At 39.2% G+C, this 24,231-nt stretch overlaps 1 protein-coding gene and 1 long non-coding RNA gene across 3 annotated transcripts in view; one reads left to right on the forward strand and one right to left on the reverse strand.

The window, feature by feature from the left end:
* Nucleotides 1–24,231, reverse strand: part of LOC105486013 (replication factor C subunit 3) — a 701,449-nt gene that overhangs the window by 40,946 nt on the left and 636,272 nt on the right. The window lies entirely within an intron of this gene.
* Nucleotides 1,660–24,231, forward strand: part of LOC105486011 (uncharacterized) — a 261,312-nt gene continuing 238,740 nt past the window's right edge. The window contains exon 1 of the long non-coding RNA XR_011615056.1: nt 1,660–13,054. This is a non-coding gene — a long non-coding RNA (uncharacterized lncRNA). The remainder of the gene's footprint in view (nt 13,055–24,231) is intronic.

Raw genomic sequence — 24,231 nt, forward strand, 5'->3', positions numbered from 1 at the left:
TCCAATACAGTCACTGTGTTTTTATTTTCTCCCTAATGTGAAAATTATGAAGATGGCTCAGAATGTGAAAATTGGCCTTTATTTCTCTTCCAAAAAGTTTCCATACAATCAACATCTCTATGCAACATTATTTACAAATACATTTGAGGCATTAAAAACAAAGAGAACTAGCATGCCTTCTCACAGTTTTCTGCAACGAAATTCCTATCCACTTTTTGAAATGCAAAAATGTATTTCTATGTCATTCGCAAGAACAGTTTTTAAATGCTTATTGGGTGCAGATGGCTACCCCGTTGTGGATATTTATTGGGATTAGCTGCCCTGCATCCACCTATCTTTCCTGCTTTGGGGAAAATCTCAGGAAAGCAGAAGGGAAGCATATATTTCATTCCCTGTCTCCTTGGCTGCTGGAGGGAGTACAAGTGAACTTGCCCAGCCCATCAGATGTCCTTACTGGGTACTGAGTCTGCAGCCTGTGATGTTGCTAGACGAGAATGGCTGGGACATATTTCTGTGGTGGCAGCAGTGGTACCCTGGGTTAAGTTGCAGGGTACCATAGTAGCAGCATCCCTTATTCAGTACTGGCCATGGTGTCAGTTCTACCAAGGATAATGTGCAATGATCAACAGCAATGACAGCCACAACATGCTGGTTTTTATAAGCTTCTCTGGACTTTATATAAGGCATGATTTGGGCTCCACTTCTGGCTGACTGGAATTTCATGATTCCTGACTTTTTCAAACCGGTTCTCCAGCCTTTTTATTGATACTGGAAGTGGATAGTCTTCCAAAAAGCTTTAGTGCAAGTTAAATGATGTTAATAAAAATTAAACACAAAAGCATGATACCTGGCTCCTAGACACTATAATTACAAGCAAGCCTATCTTTCTACAACCCTAACAGAGTACAAGAAATGTGGATTTACAGGTCTGATGAATTAAATAATGAGTATTTCTTTTATTCTAGAAGTTTTTCTGTAAAGAGTTAATTCTCTTATGAATTGTGAATGAAGTATGGGATAGACAATAAATTAAATAAATATTGCTATCAAAATAGTCAAGAGGACACATTCAGTTAAACAAAAAAGTAGGGTTGTAATGATTGTTTTTGGTTGTGTCAGAATCTGGATTTGTAGGAAAGACGAACTGATCTGCACTGGGGAGCCTTGAATATTTTCTTAAGCCCTTGGTCTTTCTAAGACCAGACCAGGGGCTCTTTAGACTTCCCTCTTACGCTTGGGTTCCCAGGGTGTGAAGCTCTCTGATTCAGTTTCCAACGTTTTTCTGCCTTGGAATAAAGCATTGTGTTTTCTAAGGATAGAGGAGAAGCTGTAGTAGTATAGCCAATTTTAGAAGCACCAGCTTTCTTGATTTGCCTTCATACTGTGTGCATTTTATTTTTCTTTGAAAAACATGCACTGATGATATTTTATGGTAATCAAGGAACCAAAAATAGCATCTCGATGGGCTTAGCATTTTCACTCCAGGTGTGGATCTTTTTGGTCTTCAGGCCATGGTGTAAGAATCCACTTGGTTGATTAGGTTTCTGCTGCAATGTTAGATGGTCTTATGCATCCCTTCACTGAACCCATTTAGTCAATATCTTGATTTTTAAATTATCTCAGTGACTTTAAAAGATATCAATGGTGAAAATGAAGAAACATTATTACTGTAATAATTGATAACACTTCATTACATAGAAATTTGAAAGTAGTATTAATACGAATAGTAAATAAAAATATCATCTCTATATTATTTGTGGTTTGCTTAAACCTTTAAAAGATTACAGATTCGAGAGGGAAAAGGTAAAAAGAAAGTTCATCGAGCTTTGATATTTACATTTCCCCAAATCTGCACACCAAAGGAAAAGTTCCTGTTTTAAAAAGGTGCATAGAAAACGCATATGCATGACATAAATAGGCACATATTTAAATCTGATGAACTTTACCTCGATAATTGTGCTCATCTATTTTAACACTAATATTGACATTTTCCTATATTGAGTTGATTTTAATTTGAGAAGCTTTAAATGCAGACTTGACATTGCCAGAGTCTTCCTCTTCTTGTGATTCAGGGTGATGAACTGATTCTCCTCTGAAACCCAATCTTCTCTCTCAGATCCTTTCATGCCTTTCAAAATTTGACATTGGTTAAGTTGAAGCCATTGGGTGAGTGCGTTCTCAGATTCCTCCCTGCTGCCTTCAAGCTCCTCTGCCTCTTACACCCAAATGTAAGAGGATTAGGGGCTCTCCTCCTTTCCAGCTCTGTACTGTGCATTCTTTCCCTTCTGCTTCCCCAGACCCCTGTATTAGCCACCCCTCTCTATTTTCTTTAACCTCCCTTCTCACTGACATCCCCCTCAGTACCCGCTTTCAACGCTCAACATAGAATAAACAGACTCAGTTATTTCCCAGGTGAAAGCCAAAATACTCAAAGTCTAAATACTGAAATTTTATTCAGTCCTAATCACCCTCTCTCTGTTCAGCTCTTGGAAGGACAGCTTCCCTCTGATTAGTGACATTTTGCCAAAGCCAATAGACATATCCCTGTTCACACTCATTGGATCTCTTTGGTATTTAATCCCAGTGGCTGCACCTGGTATTTTCATGTGCTTCTCTTTTAGCTTCCTTGACATTTCTCTTTTGGGGTTTTCAAATGTTCTCTGTGGCCATGTCTTATTGCTTTTGTAGATTTACTATTGTTGGCCAAACTTTGGTGTTACCCAGGGTTATGCTCTGAACGTGTATTCTCATTGTGATGTATTTCCCATCTAAGCCCGTGGTTTCATCTGTGACTGTATTCTAATGCCCTCCTGGTCTGTATTGTCCATTTATATCTCTCTGCTGAGCTTCAGACTCATATTTCCTATCATGTGTGAGATACGTCCACAACTCCATTTATTACATTTTGTTCCAAGCATGCTTTCTCCTGTCTTATAACCCTATGGAGAAACTGAGACACACATTAGAGATTTCTCTCTCACACACTTAGTCCTGATTTCCACTACATTTGTATCCATCACTATTACATAGACTAAGCCACCAAGTCTGCTTTGGGTCAAATTCTCTAGTCCACCATCTTAATCCCACTTCTGCTTCCTTAGTTTTTGTTTTAGGGCCACATTTCTGTTGCCTTCTATCCCTGTCACAGCCTCCTGAGTACCATTTTCTGTTTCCTCTTCGGCTCTTTTTCCTCCAGGCTCTTTACCTGTGCCAGAGTGGTTTTTTTCTAAACCACAGCCCTTATCATGCGGCTTCTTTGTTTGAAAGCTATCAAGGTTCCCAAGAGCTTTCAGGGCAAAGAGACAATTCCTTAGCTTAATACACAGTCCTTTATCCTCTGGATCCTCCTCACTTCTCTGGTTCCGTATTTTTTCAATGTGTGTTTCTAAGAATAGTAGGGGAAAGGGAGAGAGTGGCTGTTTTCCTCCTGCAGACCCTCAATATGCTAGTGTGCACTATCACTCTACAAGAGATGCGTATGCTGTACGCAGTATTTCCCAGAGTAATGTGGGCAAGATATCTCGTCTCATTCCAGGGATAATTTCAGAGTCCTGGAAGTCCATGTAACATAATTTGGGACATCCTCTTGCAATATTATCTCCTGACATGCACCCTTGCACACTATACTCCAGTCAAGTGGAGATCCTTCAGGCTCCCAGAATATATGACGCTCTCCCTCACCTATGTGCATTGCACAGGCCTTTCCTCTGCCTAGAGTATCTTTCCGTGAATTTATGATCTAAATTGCTCCCATTTTTTAGGGTGAGTATCACAGCCTCTGAGCATTCTTCCTTGCTTTCCCTGCCTTCCTGGGTCTTTTGATGGTCTCCCCTGTGTGCCCATTAAGCTTGGTTACAGCACGTGCTATCTACTCAAGTCTAACTCTGTCATAGTCAGAACATTGTCCTATTTGGCTTTGTGTCACTGGCATCTAGCATATTGCCTGGCACAGAGTAGATGTTCGGTGACTGTTGAGCTCACAAGTGAATGAATGAGTTGGATTGAAGAGGATGAAAGTCTGACCCAAGGGACAAGCATGACGTTCTTACAGAAATGTTTGTGATCAGGACAATGACTGGAACTAGCTGTGCACTCCTTGGATGGTGAAGGCTGGGATTTCAGGGGAGAGGGTAGAGAGGCCTAGGGGTGCTCTCTAGAGAAAGGAGAGAGGGAGCAAATTCCTATTCAAAGAGCTGAACTGGTACAGGGCTTCCCTGAAAATGTAGAACAGATAATAGAATAGAATCAGATTTTTAATATGACTTGTTCCAGATGTTAAAAAGCTTATATGTTCAATATGGAAAATGTGGAAATCACATAAAAACACAAAGAAGAACATATAATCTCATTATCCAAAAAGAATCTTTGTTAAGAATTTAGGTGGGCCTTCAGCTTAGATTCCACAAAATTGAATTATGGTGCAATACTATTTTGAGACATGCTTTTCTTTATTTAATGATGTGCTATAATCATTTCTCCAAGTCATTTTATGCTCTTACATAATGTGATTTCAAAAAATAACTGCAGTGCATTTGATTGTATGCTACCTCCAATTTTGTTTGATTATTATTTATGTTGGACATTAGGAGGTTTAAAATTTTTACTACTTAAATCACATTGTGATGGATATCCTTGTATAGAAAAAAATCTGGGTCAAAGAGTTAGTATATTCTGATGATTTTCATTTACAATACCAACTCGTCCCCTAGAAAGATTATATCCATTTATATTTTAATCAACAGGATATGCGAGCAATCATTTTCACTCACTCTCATCACTTAGATTCAAAAAAAATTTCTGAGCTATTTTGATAGATGAAAAATGGCATCTATTTTAATTTCCATTTTTTTGTTGTTATTAGTGATGTTGGAAAATTTCTCATTTGGGTTTTGGCCATTTGTATTTATTCCTTTATAAATTGCTCTTGCCCGTTCATGTTGGGATATATATTCTGATTTATGGATGAAGATGTGATAAGGTTTAACTTTTAAATTATCTTTTGAAACACAGATGTTAGTGCTTTTAAAATAGTTAACAATAAATGTTCCAGATGTTCTAAATCTAAAAAATTAGATGTGAACATATCCCTAATACTCAATGGCAGCCATGTGAGAGTCTTGAAGGCTCAGGGATGAAGGGTGGAACTTTCAACCAATTAATTGCAGCCGCCTCATCTGTGTTGTCAGAGTACATTTCAAATAACTTTGTATGTACTTATTCCTAGTGTGTTTTGACTAGTCATCTCTGTACATTTTAGTGAAAAAACATAGGCTTCAGATTTAAAAAGGAATGGGTTAGAATTCCAATTCTACTTTTCTAGTTGTGTGAATTTCGAATTTAATGTTTTTTAGGCCCCAGTTTTGCTTGCTTTCCTGTAAAATTGGGTTAATGATCTCTATGGCCTTGGATTAGTGTTTACATTAAGTGAGATAAGGTAGAAAAAGAGTCTAGATGAAGACCAAGGACATAGTGGATGTGCTGTAATGAACATAGCAATTTATAGTATTTCCTGGATTGCCTACTATACATGATTGGGCAAAAAAATAATGCATACACTTTGGCAAAATCTTGCCTCCTCCACACTGTGGGAAAGTCTGTCTTACTAAGTTGGTTCTGGCTCTGCATACAAACCTGGGGTGATCAACGGAGAAGGAGTTGAATGGAGGAAGGGATTCGTCAGTTACAGCAACAAAGGTGAGAAAGACTTCGCTCTCCTCAAGGCTGGGAGGCAGTAGAGCCTCTCGGATTGAAGTAAGCATGCAGGGTCTTCCCACTCCAGAGCCTGCACCCTTGCCAGGCTCAATCTGTTTTAAACCAAACTTATTCTATATTTTCCAGACTGCATTCCCTTCCTAGTCACCCAGTGTCCCTGAGTGGCATCACTGAATCCATCTCTATTTCAATCCTTTTAGATAGCATATCATCCTGTTGGGTTTTTGAAATGTTGGTTGCCTCTCCCATTTTGTCTTCTCACTTCCATGCCCTAGTCTTGGTTGGTACTCCTCAATTTTGGGTTGGATTAACATAGCTGCCTGGCAGTGGGTGGTTCCATCCTCAGTTTCTCCCAATTCCAGCCCGTCCATGAAGTGATTCCCCATCATCTACACTTCACAGAGTCCTCTTGTGCTTTTAAAGCCCTGTGTAATTTGGGCCCAGTACTCAGAGGCATTCAGTCGTAATTTATTGTACTCCTCAACACATCTTTTCTGTCCTGCAGATTACAAATAATGCTGATTTTTGATGCTTCTGGTGTTCTCCCTTTTGCTCCCAGCCAGCTATCAAAATCTTACCCACCCTTTAAGGCTTAGCCTGAGGTCTTTCCTTCATGAATTTTTCTCAGATTCATGTTTATCTCTCACTTCCTGAATTTTTGTTTTCAGATTAATTGGTACAATGTTTAGAGTTTATGACGTCATGTGTGTTGGTTTCCTCTTTTGCAGACCCACTGTGAAAACTCTCATGGAAATGCATGCTTGTGTCTAGCCTTTGCAGTGTCTAGTCCAGATCTGATCTAGACCCACCTGCCTTCCATTAATCATTTGTTCATAGTACATGCCTGCAGCAGGGCTGCCACTGAAATCAGTGCTCTCCTTGTCTCAGAGCCTTTGCTTATGTGATGGCTGCTGGAAATGCTTTCCACCTCCAGCACTTACTATACAATTCTTAAATGATCTTTCTTTCAAACCACAGCTCTTCCCCAGCCCCCCACCCCACCATTTTTGATATGGTTTGTATGTGTGTCCCTTCCAAAGCTCATGTTGAAATGTGGTCCCTGATGTTGGAGGTGGGGCCCAGTGGGAGGTATTGGCTCATGGAGGCAGATCCCTCATGAGTGCCTTGGCATCATCCCCTTGGTGATGAGCGAGTTCTCATTCTATTAATTCATGTGAGAGCTGGTTGTTTAAAAGAGTCTGGCACCTCATTCTCTCCCTCTTATTCCCTCTCTGTGATGTGATATGCAGGCTCCCCACTCTCCTTCTACCATGATTGGAAGCTCCCTGAGGGCCTCACTGGAAGCAGGTGCTGGCACTATGCTCCTTGTACAGCCTACAGAGCTGTGAGCCAAATAGGTCTCTCTTCTTTCTAAATTACCCAGTCTCAGGTATTCCTTTACAGCAATGCAAAGCAGATTAATACACCTCTCATGAAGATTTTCCCCAGTGTATATTGATCTCTGCCCTTCCTACTTCACATGGCACAAATTGTCAACTTTACCCTTTTAATGCTTAACCATATGCCACTGGTTATTACTGCCTCGGGGCTTCCTGTTTGGTGAGCCTTGACAATCTCTTGCTCTGTAAAGTTGCTTTCAGAACCCTGAGGCCTGTATACAGGCTGGAGTGGCTCTTTAGTCTCCCTCTTCTTCTACTTCCAGGCCCTGGGGATTCCTCAGGCTTTCCCTCCCCTTTATGACAGCCTCTATTCACTTTATTTATTGGGTTCTTCTACTGCTAAGGCCTGCTAAGGAGTCAACCTCTGCTATCACTGCAAACAAGCACATAGACCACTTTGATTTTTAGGGTTCTGCTAATCATTAAGGGAAAGTATGAAATTGAGGGAAAATACAAAGGGAAGTTACATAGATATATGAAATAAGCTACATGCATGTAAAGAATAATATAATTATACTTATTCATAATTTCTGATTTTGTTGTTGTTGTTGTTGGCAAGGGCTCAGAAATCCTGCTTGTCTCTAGCATTTCTCTTATATTAAATAATTTAACAACCTCTACAATGGCTTATTAGATATCAGGCACTGGGGTTGGAGCTAGGAATGGACAGATGAATAAGACACAATTCCTGCCATTAGTCTATAAATATGCTCAAGTTCTTGTAGTGGAAAAAATACCACATGCTACTTAAATCTTCTCATTTCTTCATATCCTCCAACCTAGGTCCTAAAGTCCTATTTTCCATGGAGATCTTTATGCCTGAAAGTGTAATTACAAGGAGGAATAATAGGCTCTAACTAGTGTCTCATAGTTGTAACTTCAGCATAACTATAAAATCATGAGACTGGTATTTTAGCAAGAATGGTAGGGGTTATACAGGAAAGAGATTTATCATTCCAGGTAATTCTCTTGGGAGACTACACACTTATTTCACTGATGCCACTTTTGCTCAAAACATTTGACAACTTCTTTTTGAGTTCTGCTTTCAAACTATTGTGACCACCATTTAAGAAAATCATTATCAAAACATTTCAGCTGCACCTAGGTAGTAGACCCTAGCTTAATCACAGAATTTATTCCTCAGACTCAGTTTAGAGTAAATTTCGTCTGTATCCCGAAAATATACATACATAACCCCAGATGGTAAATATTTGGCACTTTGGAGTGGATGTCCCCTAAAATGTGCTTCTGCTTTAAAAAGATTCAGAAGGAATTTTTACTGGGTTCTGAGCACAAGCAGAGTGATTAAAGTTTGGGTAAAGCTTCTTGAGAGGACCACTTTGATTGACAATCCCATATTAGGTTGGGTTCCCAGACTTTGAGATGTAAAGTTGCTTGCAGAATGTTTACTGGGGATTGCTCTCAGGAGAAACACTATAAGGAATTGAGAAAAGCAGAATTGGGCAGAGGGGAGATTCTGACCCTAAATGCAATTGCTACATGGAGATAAGGACTTAGGATTCAAAAAACTATATGAATTTTCTCTATCTCAATAAGTCATATGCCTTAAATATCACCCAAATTGCACACAAGATCCAGATAGACAATTTGGTGAGCAATGCTGCTCCATGCATGTGATATAAACTCATACTCTGCCAGTAAACTTCGCATTTGATATAGGCAGGCCTACTACCTGAGACTGAATTATTCCATCTAATAAAATGGCCAACAAAAGGCATTCAGTTAGTGAATCCCAGGGTGATTTCACTTTCTTAAATAGATATTAATTTTACTCTAATTACAGGCATTATTTCTTAATTTCTCTCCTGAATTTAAGTGGATCCAATTTCATTGTTTAAAGTATACTTTGATTGACACTGAATCTACACTGGCAGGTTTAAGTAGAGGAATGAGAAAGGAATCCATGCTGATCAATGAAATTGAACTCCATCAGTGCTTGAGGGTCAAAGGGCAGCTGAACTCTGCTTCAGAATGAGTATTTCAGCAATGTCCTTCCCTGTCCAAATAGTAGCTGAATGAACAAACTGCACACGCGGGTGAATGTAGGCTATTTTACTAGCTCCAATTCACCCTTCAACAAGAAACAGCACCATGGAAAATCAACTTGTGCCTTCGGGCTGAATGGATGGAATGTTCTGATAGGGCCTATATGGCTAAAGCCCTGACCCCTAAATCTGGTAAATTAGGATCCCATCTGGATTGTAGGCTTTTATACCATCGCCTATAAATTATTTACTATTTATCTTTTCCAGCTAAGTCTCCTGTGCTTCTACACATCTGCATGTGTCTCCTTCACAGCATTTAGGCATCTATGTCCCTGTTTCTCTCCCCACTTGATTCTAAGTTACTAAATGGAAACAACATCCACCAACCTGAATTCGAAGACAGGGATTATCCTCATTTTATAGATGAAAGGGAGACAGTAGAAACTGATCACAGTCACACAGCTACTCTGAGATGGGGCCAGGAGTTTAACTCAGAACAATCTAACTCTACTGATTCCTGTGTGTGAAGGGCTATCTTCTAATCACGCCTGTTTCTCCAGTGATGAGCAGAGCACCGGGCACATAATGGATCTAGAACAGATAGTTTTTAACTCTCTAGATAATTGAGAGGCGCCTGTGATAGACTCAGCTACCTTGAGGAACACAAGATTCCTGTCCGACTGAAGCTGTATCCCACACACTCAAGCCAATGATATTTTCTGTCCCTTGTCCTACCTCCTGAGAGATAGGGCCTATTATTGACTATTTGGAAGCTCCCCTTTGACCTGTAATGGTCTCTTTCCCTAGAGTTAGAAATCCCAGTGGAGAGACTTCCTTTGGGAGAAGAGAGCAAAGAAAAAAATCTGTCAGTTCATCTGGGACCCAAATTCTACTCGGCCTTTCAATTTGCCTTTCTTTTGGCCCCTTTCCCTATGGGGACCAATGACCACAATTGTAAGAATCATTCCTGGCCCTTTCTTGGGAGAACACATGTTTAAGGAATGTTAACATTATTTCCCTGGCATAGACTTTGCTGTCACGGCTCCTGATCTGCTAGTGAGTGCATAGGCTGACAGGGGCTGGGTCTAAGATGAAGAGGACAAGTATTTTAAGGAGCAAGTTGTTATCTAGACTATCAGTACCCTCAAGGCTCCCCAATCCACCCGCCTCTGTTAGGGTTACTGAAGACATTTGGATAGAATCCTTCAAGGTTTGGCTGCACCCACCTACATAGAGCAGTCAACTCATCTACCAAGTTGTGGTCCTCTTTCAAGATAAAGAGATAGCAGCCAATTTGAATTCTCATTGGAACAAGGCTCACTGGACTGCAGATCACATTGATACACTGGGTTTTCTGCCAGTCGCCTAAAGGACACGCTGAACTTCTATTTTGTTATCACTGTGTTTCATGCTGCTTAGGCAGCACAACTTTGTGACAGCTTCCTGGTTGGCTTCATAAGGCTGATGGAAACCTTTGGCTATCTGTTGGTTTCTCTGGCACAGGCTCCATATAACCTTGTACAACCCCAGTCCTCTCTAGAGTTATGACACCACCCCATCACCGTGGCCTCACATCACATTCGTTACAATGCCTGAGTTCTTTTCCTAGCTTAGGGATGTATAGGAGGATGAGGGTTGAGGTGGGATAAAAGACGTATTGCAACAACATAGGGATTATCATTCAGTACTTCCTGAATGACCATATCTAGAACTTTAAAATATTTTTAGCCTTTGAAGTTGAAGGAAATTTCCTGATGTATAAGAGCATATTCTGACACTCGCTTATAAATGTTTTGTACCTTTATGGTACAAAATAGAGCACTATCTAAGATCACTCCATGTAGAAAGAACATGTGCATTTAGATTGAAGAAAGCAATGGAAACAAAGATCAACAAAGAAAGACGCTATATTAGTTTCCTATGATTGCTCTGACAAATTGCCGTAAACTTAGTGGCTTAAAACAACAGGAATTTATCATCTTAAAGTTATGGAAGTCAGAAATCCGAAATGGGTCTTTTGGGACTAAAATCAAAGTGGAATCAACAGAGCTGGTGTTCCTTCTGGAAGTTCATGGGGAAAACCTTGCCCCTCTTTTTTTTTTTTTTTTTTTTTTTTTTTTTTTGAGACAGAGTCTCACTCTGTCACCCAGGCTGGAGTGCAGTGGCGTGATCTCAGCTCACTGCAACCTCCGCCTCCTGGGTTCAAGCGATTTTCCTGCCTAAGCCTCCTGAGTAGCTGGGATTATAGGCACATGCCACCACACCCTGCTAATTTTTGTATTTTTAGTAGATGGGGTTTAACCTTTGTTGGTCAGGCTGGTCTCGAACTCCTGACCTCATTATCTAGCCGCCTCGGCCTCCCAAAGTGTTAGGATTACAGGCATGAGTCACTGCACCCGGCCCAGGACATAGACATCTTTAGCGGGGTATTGTTCTGCCCACCACAGATACTATTGCTTCTGGTGTTAAATAAGGTTTTATTTGAGTAGGTAAGAAATATGACCCTGTATGTTCCCAGAAGACAAATGGAGATCATTAGTAAACAACTCAGTCACTTCATCTGGCTTTCCTCACTCTTTCTTGTCACCTGTTGTCCAGCTGCTTCAGCTACAGACCATAGATTGCCATTCCCTGCATGCACTTCCTGGCTTCTTATCTCTTTCCTTAGCTACGGACACTAATTAAGCACTTACCCAGGTACTATGCCCATGCCCACTCATGAACACACAAACCCTACTGTGTTGAGGCATCATTACTGAGGCAAAAATGAACTCTCTTCTGAAGCGTTTTACTGGTAGCATCTGTGGAGAGCTTGAAATTTCTCTAGTCTTGGAAATGGTTTAGACATAAAATAGCTACTTTCCATCCTGAGGATCTCCTGAGAACACTGTCAGATAAGATTCAAGTTTCTTGGATTTTCAGATTATATTGTACTCCAATGAGCATTCTATTCCTGGGATATCTAATTTTGTCCTCCTCCACCCCTTCCTTTCACAGCTCTAGGCAGAATAGAAGCTGGCAAAGACCTCGAATGATTTATTTTTTAATATAACAAAGTTTAAAGCTCTAGTTACATTGATGCCACAAAAATGCACAAATCATCACACACATATACATATATATGAGAATGTTCTATTTATGTAAGTAGTAATTGTGCATTTCAATAAGACTGAATGATTCATAGGAATTTTCAGAAAGCAGCACAGACATGAATCTTTAATCTTCTAAAAGACCTTTATGTTTTCCCTTCAGGGAGAACAACAAGTTTGCTTTTGCTAAATAGTCTTTAATTTCCTTTTAATTTTAGGGTTTTAGGATTTATATAATTTACACTTTTCCAGATACTCATTATTTATTCTGTATGGAAGTGCTTCAGAGTACCATATATTATTTTAATTGATGATGGAGGGTTAATAACTTTTTGTTTCAACAACCGAACTATTAATTTCCAAAGTGGTTCCTCATTCAAAACCGTAGTTGTAGGCTATTATAATGAAATTATTCACAAAATTAGTTTCCAAACACTAAATACTAATTTGACATTTTCTCAATGATTAGAGTTCTCTGAAATGTTTGTGGTATAGAGGAGCCTGAAACACAACCCTGTGCAATAATATGCATTCTTTGTTTTCAAGGGCTGTTTCTCAAGTAGAAGCTTCAGATTCTTCATGTCTTTGAGATAAATTGCTTGTGGCTATTTTTTGCTTTTACCACTTACAAAGTTAAAGATACTGTGTATTTTTTAAAAAAATAATTTGGGCAGATTCATGAGGAGAAAATTACAATAATAATAATCAGCTGTTTCAACAAGTCTTAGAAAAATAGAAGATTGAGATATAGCTTTCCTATATTCACCAACAGATTCATTGAAAATGAAGAGGCAGGCTTGGTGTATGGAGATGATTCATCCGCAGTGTGGTCTGTGTTCCCACGAAGGTAAGGGCTAAGTGCTAAGTTAGCACTGAGGTGACAATGCCTTATCTTGTCTGAGAGAGTAGGGAAAGGACAGTCTCTTCAATAAATGGTGCTGGGAAAACTGGATGTCTACATGCTGAAGAATGAAACTAAACTCCTCTCTCCCATCACTTATTAAAATCAACTCAAAATGGACTAAAGATGTAAATGTAGGGTGTGAAAGTATGAAACTATTGGAAGAAAACATTGGGGAAATACCCCAGGGCGTTGGTCTGGGCAAAGACTGTTTTTGTGTAAGACCTTAAAAGCACAGACAACAAAAGCAAAAATAGACAAATGGGATTACATCAAACAAAACATCTTCTGCACAGCAAAGGATACAATCAGCAGAGTAAAGTGACAACCCACAGAATGAGAGAAAATATTTGCAAACTATACCACTGAAAAGGGCTTAAAATCAAGAATAAATAAGGAACTCAAACAACTCAATAGCAGAAAACCCCCCAAGTTACCTGATTAAAAATAAGGCAAAAGATCTGAATTGACATTTTTCAAAATATGACATATAAATGGCCAATAGTTATATGAAAAAATGTTCAACATCAGCAATCATCAGCGAAATGCAAACAAATCAAACCTATAATGAGAAAGCATCTCACTCCAGTTAGAATGGATATTGTCAAAAAGAAAAAAATAACAAATGGTGGTGAGGATATGGTGAAAGAGGAACTTATACACTGTTGATGAAAATGTAAGTTAGATAGCCATTATGGACAACAACAAAAGTTTCTCAAATAATTAAAAATAGAGCTACCATTTGATCCAGCAATACTACTACTGACCACATATCCAGAGAAAATGAAATCAGTATGTCAGACACATATCTGCACACGTATGTTTATTGTGATACTCTTTGCAATTGCCAAGATATGGAATCAATCTATGCATCCATCAACAAATGGATGGTTAAAAACATGTGGCATATATACACAATGGAATACTATTCGGCCATAAGAAAGAATTGAATCCCACCATTTGCAACAACATAAATGAACCTAGAGGGCAGTATGTTAAGTTAAATAAGCCAAGGACAGGAGGAAAAATACTGTATTCTGTATTATCTCACTTATCTATGAAATCTCAAGAAGGTGATCTCATTGATCATTGAAGTATGGAGTGGAATGCTGGTTACCAGAGTCCGGGTAGGGTCATGGGGAGGGGATATTGTGAGAGATGGGTCAGTGGCTACAGAGTTCAAGTTAGATGGGAGGAAAATGTCCTGGTGTTCTATTGCACAGTTAGGTGACTATAGTTATGAATAATGTACAGGATATTTCAAAATACAATGATGCATTGCATACTGATGAGAATACCTTCGGTGAAATGTGTTCTTAGGCTATTTTGTCATTGTGTGAACTTCGTACAGTATACTCACACAAGTCTAGGTGGTATAACCTATTGCTCCTAAGCTATAAACCTGTACAGCATGTTACTGTACTGAATATTGTAGGCAATTATAACACAATGGCAAGTATTTGTGTGTCTAAACATAGCTAAACTTAGAAAAGTTACAGTAAAAATATGCTGTAAAAGATTAAAATGGTACACCTGTATAGGGCACTTACCATGAGTGGCACTTGCAGGGCTAGGGAAGTTGCTCTGGGTGAGTCAGTGAGTGACTGCTGAGTGAACGTGAAGGCCTAAGTCATTACACTACTGCAGGCTTCATAAACACTATACACTTAACACTGCACTCAACTGATACAACATTTTTCCTTCTTCCATAATAAATTAACCTTAGCTAACTGTAGCGTTTTAACTTTTTAAACTTTAAACATTAAAAAAAACCTTTTAACTCTTTTGTAATAACAGCTTAAAAGGCAAAGACGTTGAATAGTTGTACAGTACTTTTTTTCTTTATATCGCTATTCTATAAGCTTTTTCCTGTTTTTAAAATTTTTTATTTCAATTTTACTTTTTAAACTTCTTTTTTTTTTTTTGGAGACTGAGTCTCACTCTGTTGCCCAGGTTGGAGTGCAGTGGCATGATCTCACCTCACTGCAGCTCTGCCTCCCTGGTTCCAGCGATTCTCCTACCTCAGCCTCCCAAGCAGCTGGGATTATAGGCATGCGACTCCACCCCTGGCTAATTTTTGTATTTTTAGTAGAGATGGAGTTTCACCATGTTGGCCAGGCTGGTCTCGAACTTCTGACCTCAAACGATCCACCCGCCTTTGCCTCCCAAAGTGCTAGGATTACAGGCTTGAGCCACAGCGTCCAGCCTAAACTTTTTTTTTTTTTTTTAAATAACTAAGACACAAACAGACAGATTAGCTTAGGCCTACACAGGGTCAAGATCTTTAAGACCCCACTAGGTGACAGGATTTTTTTTCAGCTCCATTATAATACTATGGGATGACTGTCACATGTGGTCCATCCTTGACTAAATGTCATTATTATGTGGCGCTTGACTGTAGCTAGAAGAGAGGATTTTAGATGTCCCCACCACAAAGAAACGACAATTGTTTGAGGTGATAGATATGCTAATTACCCTGATTTGATCATTACATAAAGTACACATGTATCAAAACATCACACTGTACCCCATAAATATGCACTATTATTATGTGTCAACTAAAAGGAAAAATAAACAGTTAAAAAATATACCTTCAGGTGTTTGTGCTTTTTCAGAGAGGGATATGACTTAGAGGAGGGTGCTGTGGATTGACTCGCCAACCAGAGGGAAAGATGGGGCTTTTTTTGCTCACATAAATCATAAAATTGCAACAGGCATGATAAAGAACCGATAGCGGACTTCAAATATATAGACATGTTTTGGGAGTCTCATGCTGCTGAAAGCGGAGCAACTGATAAGCTTTCACCTGGTCTTGCTGGCAGGTTCATTTATAATCAGTAGTGAAAGAAAACATGTTAGTGAAGTAGCCTGTCTGATATGAAGCTTTCTGACTGTAGAAAGAATTTATCAGATGTTTTCATGACTGCAGGTTTGCTCAGTGATAAAGTAAGACTCAAGTGTCAACTGAATATGGATCGCAATTCAGGGTATGCCATGACCGGTAGAATTACTTCGAACAAGTTAGTTAATTTCTTTGGGTCATGAAATTTTCATTCGTGTAATAAGGAAAATACTAATTCATATCACAGAGGATTGTTATCAGGTTTAAACAAGATAGTGCTTGTAAAGTGCATGGTAGACAGTATACACTCGAATGCTTGTTTGATTATGATGAAAAATAAATTTTAGAAAGAGACGAGTCCCTGAAGCCTATATAGACCCTTCTTTCTACGCTGTATTTGTCACTAACATTACCTTGTTTTACAACCTAGATGCCTGGCATTAAAAAGGAGGAACTGTCTTTGAGGAGTTAGAATCAATTATGTGTTAACAAGAGCAATGTGTATTTGAAATTTTAACCCTTCTGCCATTAATTAATCGGGGAGCTATGGTAATAAAATTTAAGATTTTTCTTCTCTTAAAACTAGCTGTGGACTGCATCTAAATTTTCATTAAGTAGGCAATCAAAATCTTCAGTTTTTATTACAAAAGACTCATGTGGTAGAGAGAGACAGTTTAAATGCATAAGGAATGAGGTGGAATAATGATTTGGTGCATATATTCTGATAATTACTACTTCCTTTCTCTCAGCTCCCTTGCAATAAATGTGCTGTCTTTTTAAACTTCACTAACAAGAGCTTACAAATTTTAATGGGGTACGATAATTCTACCTTAATTTTAGAGCAATGTAATGCAGGTATCTGGTCTTTCTGAGTAATTTTCCCTGAAATATTCCCAATGATTCAGAAAAGTTCTTTAAGGATTGAAATGATATATAGCGTTGGTACCAAATACCTTTTATATTTTAATTTTTAATGTTAGATATTATTAAGCCTTTAGTATTGCAAGGGAAACAACAGCTAATTGTGCTCTTGTGCAAAAACCAAATCTTTCTTACCAAGATTTAGTGTTTTAATAGGAATTAAGATTTTCTTAGCAGTGGTTGTGGCTTAGTGGATAATGCACTAAGAAAATCTGGCAACCAGCGTTAACCAGACCTAAGTGCCTAAATGACTGAGCCACAGCTCAAGTAAAAGCATTTTAACATTTTATGAAATATTGAAATATCACATCAACAATCAGTAGGCCTCAACACTGAAAATAGCAATTATGCAATTCGGAGACCACCATGGACATAATCCTGTCCTTTTTTTTCTTTGTCTCACTGGACTGGCGTCTAGTCTTTGTAATACTGATTTTTTTTTTTTTCTGGATATGTCTCCTATCCAATGATGTTTCTAAACCTCTGAATTTGAGAAGGGATAATCTATTGAAGCAACTAAATAAATGGATTACGAAAAATTGTGCAAAATTTATTTCCAAAGTTCAAGAAAGAGCCAAATAGCTTTCCTGGAATGGTCTTGGGTTTAGAACGAACTTTTAAATTGAAAACAGAAATTTTCCCCCAAGAGAGATTGTCCTTTAAAACTGTCAAGAATAAACAAACAACAACAATTATTCTCTGATTCTTGCTTCCTGAGACACTAATAGTTCTTGAGATTGGTCCTGTGGGATAAAAGAAGCCTTTGCATTTTCTCTAACTAAGAACTTTTGAATGTAACTTCACACTTACAATTTTTTTCTCTGTCTCATCATGTTATCAATTATGTCCTGAGGCATGTTTTAGCTTCTGTTTTAATTGATTCCCATACTGTTCTGTAGAGACGATCACTAGTCATCCATTCCTTCAGAGTTTAATTTAAGTTTTTCTTTTTTTGGGGGGGGGCAAGGGGGAGATAGAAGGATGGAATAGCAATTTAACATGTTTCATTATGAGTCCCTGCTTTAATATTACTTTATATCAAGCTGATCAAGAGTCAAACATATGATATTTCCATTTGGGTGTGTACAACAAAAAAGTTCAGGGATAGGGCACAATTAAGAGTTGTGTTTTTTTTTTAATGAGAAGATCCATTCATCTCCCTGTCAGCCAATTTTTTTGACCCTTCGGGATTTTATCTGTGCAGAAATTACTGTAAAGCAATGTGGCAAATTGCTTTAGAATAATCCTGCCAGAGTCAGAGGCTTCCTGGTTTCCCACCCGCTTCCCTCCCACCCAACCTGGTAAAACTTTGTCTCCTGCGACTTCAGGGGCATCCATTTTCTGAAACCGTTTCTTACCTCTGCAAAAAAGTGTAATCTAGAGGGAGCTTCATTGAAAGGGCAAGAAATTTGAAGTCAGATAAATTGGGTTTTCCTTGATTTTCTCATGGTTAAAATGAATGTCGGGGCCGGGCGCAGTGGCTCACGCTTGTAATCCCAGCACTTTGGGAGGCCGTGGTGGGCGGATCACAAGCTCAGGAGTTCAAGACCACCCTGACCAACATAGTGAAACCCCATCTCTACTAAAAATACAAAAATTAGCCGGGCGTGGCGGCATTCGCCTGTAGTCCCAGCTACTCGGGAGGTTGAGGCAGGAGAATTGCTTGAACCCAGCAGGTGAAGGTTGCAGTGAGCCAAGATTGTACCACTGCACTCCAGTCTGGGTGACAGAGTGAGACTCAATCTCAAAAAAAAAAAAAAAAAAAAAGAATGTTGGGGAGGAAAAAATGTTTTTCTACTTGCTTTTGCTAAGTGCTTGGGGGCCTGCAAATTAAACTATAGGAGAAAAGACACACAAGTTTTGTTAATATTTATAGGCACAGAGTTCACAGAAAATATTAGGTTGGTGCAGAAATAATTGTGGTTTTGCCATTTGTTTTTCTTTTCTTTCTTTTTTTTTTTTTAATTTTGAGATGGAGTCTCAATCCGTTCCCCAGGCTGGAGTGCAATGGTGTGATCTTGGCTCTCCGCAACCTCTGCCTCCTGGGTTCAAGTGATTCTCCTGCCTCAGTCTCCCAAGTAGCTGGGATTACAGGTGTGTGCCACCATATCTGGCTAATTTTTGAATTTTTAGTGGAGACAGGGTTTCACTATGTTGGCCAGGCTGGTCTTGAACTCCTGACCTCAGGTAATTGGCCCAACTCGGCCTCCCAAAGTCCTGGGATTACAGGCGTGAGCCACCACACCGAGTTGGTTGTTGCCATTACTTTCAATGGCAAAAAACTGCAATTACTTTTGCACCAAGCTAAGAAGTGAAGCAAAGAAATGATTAGATTTAGGAAACAGTGCTCGGGCTTCAAAGGATCATAAATTATAGGGGAAGTGACTGGGAAATATGTGGGGGATCTAATGGAAAATAAAGACTATTGTAGAAGGTAAGTTCTTTTATTTATTTATTTATTTATTTATTTATTTATTTATTTAGAGATGAAGTCTCACTGTGTGGCCCAGGCTGGAGTACAGTGACTCGATCTCAGTTCACTGCAAGCTCCGCCTCCCAGGTTCACACCATTCTCCTGCCTCAGCCTCCTGAGTAGCTGGGACTACAGGCACCTGCCACTATGCCCGACTAATTTTTTTATATTTTTAGTAGAGACAAGGTTTCACCGTGTTAGCCAGGATGGTCTCGATCTCCTGACCTCGTGATCTGCCCCCCTTGGCCTCCCAAAGTGCTGGGATTACAGGCATGAGCCACCATGCCCGGCCAGAAGATGAGTTCTTTAGACTCTTTATCTGTTATGATATTTCTGCATTTTGTTATTTGACTCAAACACTATTAGTGGTTCCTCTTGACCTAAGAGACAAAACCAACTTGCTAACTGGCATTTAAGAATCCTTTAACAAGGACTGATCAGGCTTCTCTAACCAGTTTATAAAATGCCTAGTGGAACCTGGCCTTTGCATCTCATGATGTTCCTGCAATCTAAGTTCCAGGCTGTCTTCAGTGCTGAAGTCAAGGATTGCTGACCGTACTCTGATGGGCCCAGAACAGGCACTGTTTATTTATACCTGCTGTCTCAGCATACTTAACAAGAGCATCCTGTTTCTCATTCAAAGGTATCCCAACTTAGAAGATAAATGATACATCATCCTACTTATGAATCTTTCCTGTCCGTCCCAAACTGCAATGGCTATTTCCTTCTTCTGAAATCCTTAGAGATGTCTGTCTACAGCACTGTTTTAGTGTGTAGCACATGCTGTAATTACAGTGTGCCCACCACGTGCCAGGTCTCTTAATACACTATCTATATAACCTATGAAACCTCTTTTTTCAGATAAACAGTCAAAGACACAAAGAGCAATTTAAAGTCACTTCTTGTTCATTGTCTCAGAGACAATGGCAGCAGGACTTTGATTTAAACATACAGCCATCTGTCTCCAAAACTATGCTTGCTTCCCCACATTGAGTGACAAACTTATCTCAGTAGTTTTCCTGGGACTGTCCCAGTTCTAACACTGAAAATCTCTCATCCCAGGAACCTCCCTGCTCCCCCTGCAAATGGGGAGGAAGGGTCGTTCACCCTACCATGACATCATCGAGGCCTCAGCTGATTTGAACACAAAATAGATATTCCTGTTGTGGACCCTAGTTGTGTCATAAATAAGCTCTTGGCTAGAGGGCTTTAGACCTTTCCTCCATTTAATCCTCAGAGTCTAGCACAGTAACCTACTAAAATGTCACTTTGCTTTCTCCCTCACGTTATTTCATAAGTGTGCTTTGCTTTTATGGTTAACTTGTAATCGTATTTGAGAAATAAATTGTGTTTTTTTCCTTTGTCTCTCATGCTGCCTAGCCCTGTGTTTGACCTGCAGGGACTCAACCACTGCATCGTTGCTGAGTAAGCGAGCTTGAGTCGCATGTTTTTCTGAACATATGGGCTTTAATGGTAGCCTGTTAAAGCCTGCGTCAATGTCGTAAATGATCCTTTCACTGCACCACTCGATCTCCTCAAAAACATCTTTCAGCACAAATGGGGTACCGTACCACCAAGGACACATATCTGTCTTTGACTAGCACCCCTTTCCGATACACTTCTGGTTTAAATGCCCATAATCATTCTGTTTCCCAAAGCCCCCTGCTGTTTCACCCAAGAGAAATCACCCTTTAGGTTTCATTCTAACTTAAACAGATGTGAGAATGAAAAGAGAGAACGAATTACTTTAGAGGATAAATTTCAGAATTCATGAAGAGTTTGAGGCTTAAAGAAGTACTTAATTAATGTTCCTGTTTTTTATTTTTTGGCAAGCTGCCACATCCATAATCCCAAAGACTTCTTTTGATGGCAGTTGTTTTCTATGCTGAGGCTGAAGTCTGCTTTAGAACAAATGCTTTTCTTCTAAAACGATACATACTAGCTAAAAGAGTTTTTTCCTTTCTCCCCAAGTCACATCCAGGGATAAGTACGATCCTCCTGTTTTATAAAGTCTTAGGCCTTGGTGCCAGGGATCTTCGAATGTACGGTTCTGGAATTACAATAGATGCCTCTATTTTTTAATCTGTCTGTTGCAGTCTCCTATTACATCAGTTATTCCAGGGCAGGAGGTCAAGGGGTGGCGTGGGTCAACATCTGAAGGGCACTCGCATGTTGGGAACTTTGGTTTTCTTTTAACATGTTATTGCTCGCTCCCCAAGGGTTTTGAATTTATAAAACAAACCCACCTACACCTCATCAGAAATTACTGATTTCAGAAATTGCTGAAGAACACAGCCATATCAATAAAAGAACGTGTATTTTGTAAGCTAATCTTTAAAATATTGCTGAAAGACTGGGTGTGGTGACTCATGCCTGTAATCTCAGTGTGAGAGGCTGAGGTGGGAGGATCACTTGAGCCTAGGAGTTTGAAACCAGCCTAGGCAACATGGCAAGACCCCATCTCTACAAAAAAATATGTTAAAAAGTTAGCTGGGCACGGTGCTGCACACCTGTAGTCCCACCTACTTAGCAGGCTGAGGCAGGAGGATAACTTGAGCCCAAGAGGTCAAGGTTGCAGTGATCTGTGATTGCACCACTGCACTCTAGCCTGGGTGACAGAATGAGACTTTGTCTGTTGAAAAGAAAAAAAAATTTCTGAAAGATGGTGAGTCAGCAATTGTCTAACTATACAAACTCTGCATATGAGTTGAAATAATTCTCTTGTTCCCTTCAAATGGAGGTGGACAAAACTATTAACCTTCTCTCATCCTTATGTCCCTTCACCTATCTTTCTAAAATTTTTATTAGGCACTTTAATGTGTGGGCTGAAATCAATAGAGGACAAGCTATTAAAAATTATTGGTCGGCTGCGGCTCCTCACTAAATATTAAAGCAGCCTGGCAAATTAGCACATACCTCTAGGCACTAGGCCTGAGAGAAATAAGGGTCCAGGCAAATAGACACTATAATACAAGTAGAAAATACTGCCAATGTGTTGCTCTGGGTTTCTTTTGGCTGCTGCTGTTCACTGTTAATATTATTCTGTTTTTTCCTTTTATTAATGTGAGGAGATGTGGTGGGAATCATTAACTGTTGGAAGGATTCCCTTTAAGGATACATTATATCAAGAGTTAGATATCAGAGCCACTTGGGAGAAATAAGAAACAGGTGTAGAAACAGGTGAGTGGAATATTGCTTATTATCCCTCTGGATTAAGTGCCTGGGAGGAGTGGGCAGTTTTTCGGGGTGCTGTGTGCCATTTATTCTTGGGGCATTGGTAGACGACATGTTCATGCAAATGATATGAAGAAGATTGGCATCTGGAAAATCAAGGCAGAGATGGGGCTGTGTAGGCAGAGACTTAATTTTCTCAAGTGAATGAGGAAAAAAGCACACAGTGAGTCTGCTTCTGTGGGTATGTATTTGAGCTAGAAGATTCAGGAGGGAAAATTCGTTCTAAGACAGAGATGGAGACATCAGTAAGACTGGGAAATACTCAGACATTGGAAGAATTTGGGTTTGAATCAGAATTCCTTTACATACCATTTCTGGTTTTTTCTAAGTTTCAAGTTAAGCAACAAGTCAGTGTTTCAAACCTTATTATTGATAAATAAAAAATAAATTCACCAGTTTATTCCTTATGCTTTTCTGATTATGAAAACTTCAGAATGAAATAGTATCTTTTGGGTTCCCCATGTGTACAAGGAGGAATGTAGAGTTTGTCATTCTGTCTGCACTCCAGCAACTCCCAAATCTTAGCTAACCTAATCTGGGGTGTGGAAGCAAAGAATACATTTTGTACCATGTATCGTATTCAAGAAGAATTTTTCATGTTTCCATTTTTATAACCTGTAACCATTTTTATAAAAACTATTGAGATTAACACGGTTTAACTCATTGACTGTTTACCTGCTGTTTTCCACTTGGAGGTTCTAAACTTTGTTCACTCTTGGGTCAAATGAATTATGTTAAGTTTTTCTTATGAAGTCATGTGACAGAGACTGTCTTTATTTACTTTTGCCCATGAACAACAATTTGGCAGAGGAAGTTGATTAACGGCATTTTCCTCTCAGCAGTTTCATATGCATTGTCTGTTATCATCCGACATTACATATGGCAAATGACTACCCTCAGACCAACCTAACTTTTTTCTGTTTGCATATTGGGTTCTGTTTTATCACTGAAGCAAAACTTTCCTACAGAGTACAGATGTTTTTCTCATATAGTAGAAGCAATGAACAATGAGTACCAAAAAGTCCCAGAAAAGCATACAAACTCCATCATGAAAAGGAAGGTTGATGAAGACGGACGGTCACACACACAACCGGATAGAAGGAAGTCTAGCGTTAAGTTGCACAATGATGGACTCACCAAGTATCCCAAAAAGAAAGCTGAGCACCCAGATTAGCCCCCCTGGTTCCTGATAGATAAATCTTCTGGATGATTCTGTTGGTTATAGTGAAAAAGATAATGATACACAGTGAAAAATAATGATGCACCATAAAGTAATTATAAAACCAAGGTCAGACATCCTGTAACAAGATGATATGGACGTTTGAGTATAAAGTGGAAGTGCTAGGAATAGAGTTTAAGGTGGAAAGGGGGTAGGAAAAAGGAGGAACTGTATTTCTTTAGTTACATTTGCCACATTCTCTACCTTGACATTGTATCTCCCGGATCTATTGAGAGGTCAGAGCTTTTGGCTGGAAGTTGTTCTTTTTTTTATTTTTTTTAAATGGAATCTGATATTTTTGCACTGAGGACAAAGGTTGCTCTTGTGCCTTCATAAAATATCTGTTGACTTCTGGGAATTCTCTAGGCTTTTAAAATAGTAATTAATTTTTTTAAATTGATGAAAATTGTGTATATTTATGGTATATAACTTGA

The sequence above is a fragment of the Macaca nemestrina genome, chromosome 16 (genome assembly GCF_043159975.1).
Source record: "Macaca nemestrina isolate mMacNem1 chromosome 16, mMacNem.hap1, whole genome shotgun sequence".
In the NCBI taxonomy this organism is placed as follows: domain Eukaryota; kingdom Metazoa; phylum Chordata; class Mammalia; order Primates; family Cercopithecidae; genus Macaca; species Macaca nemestrina.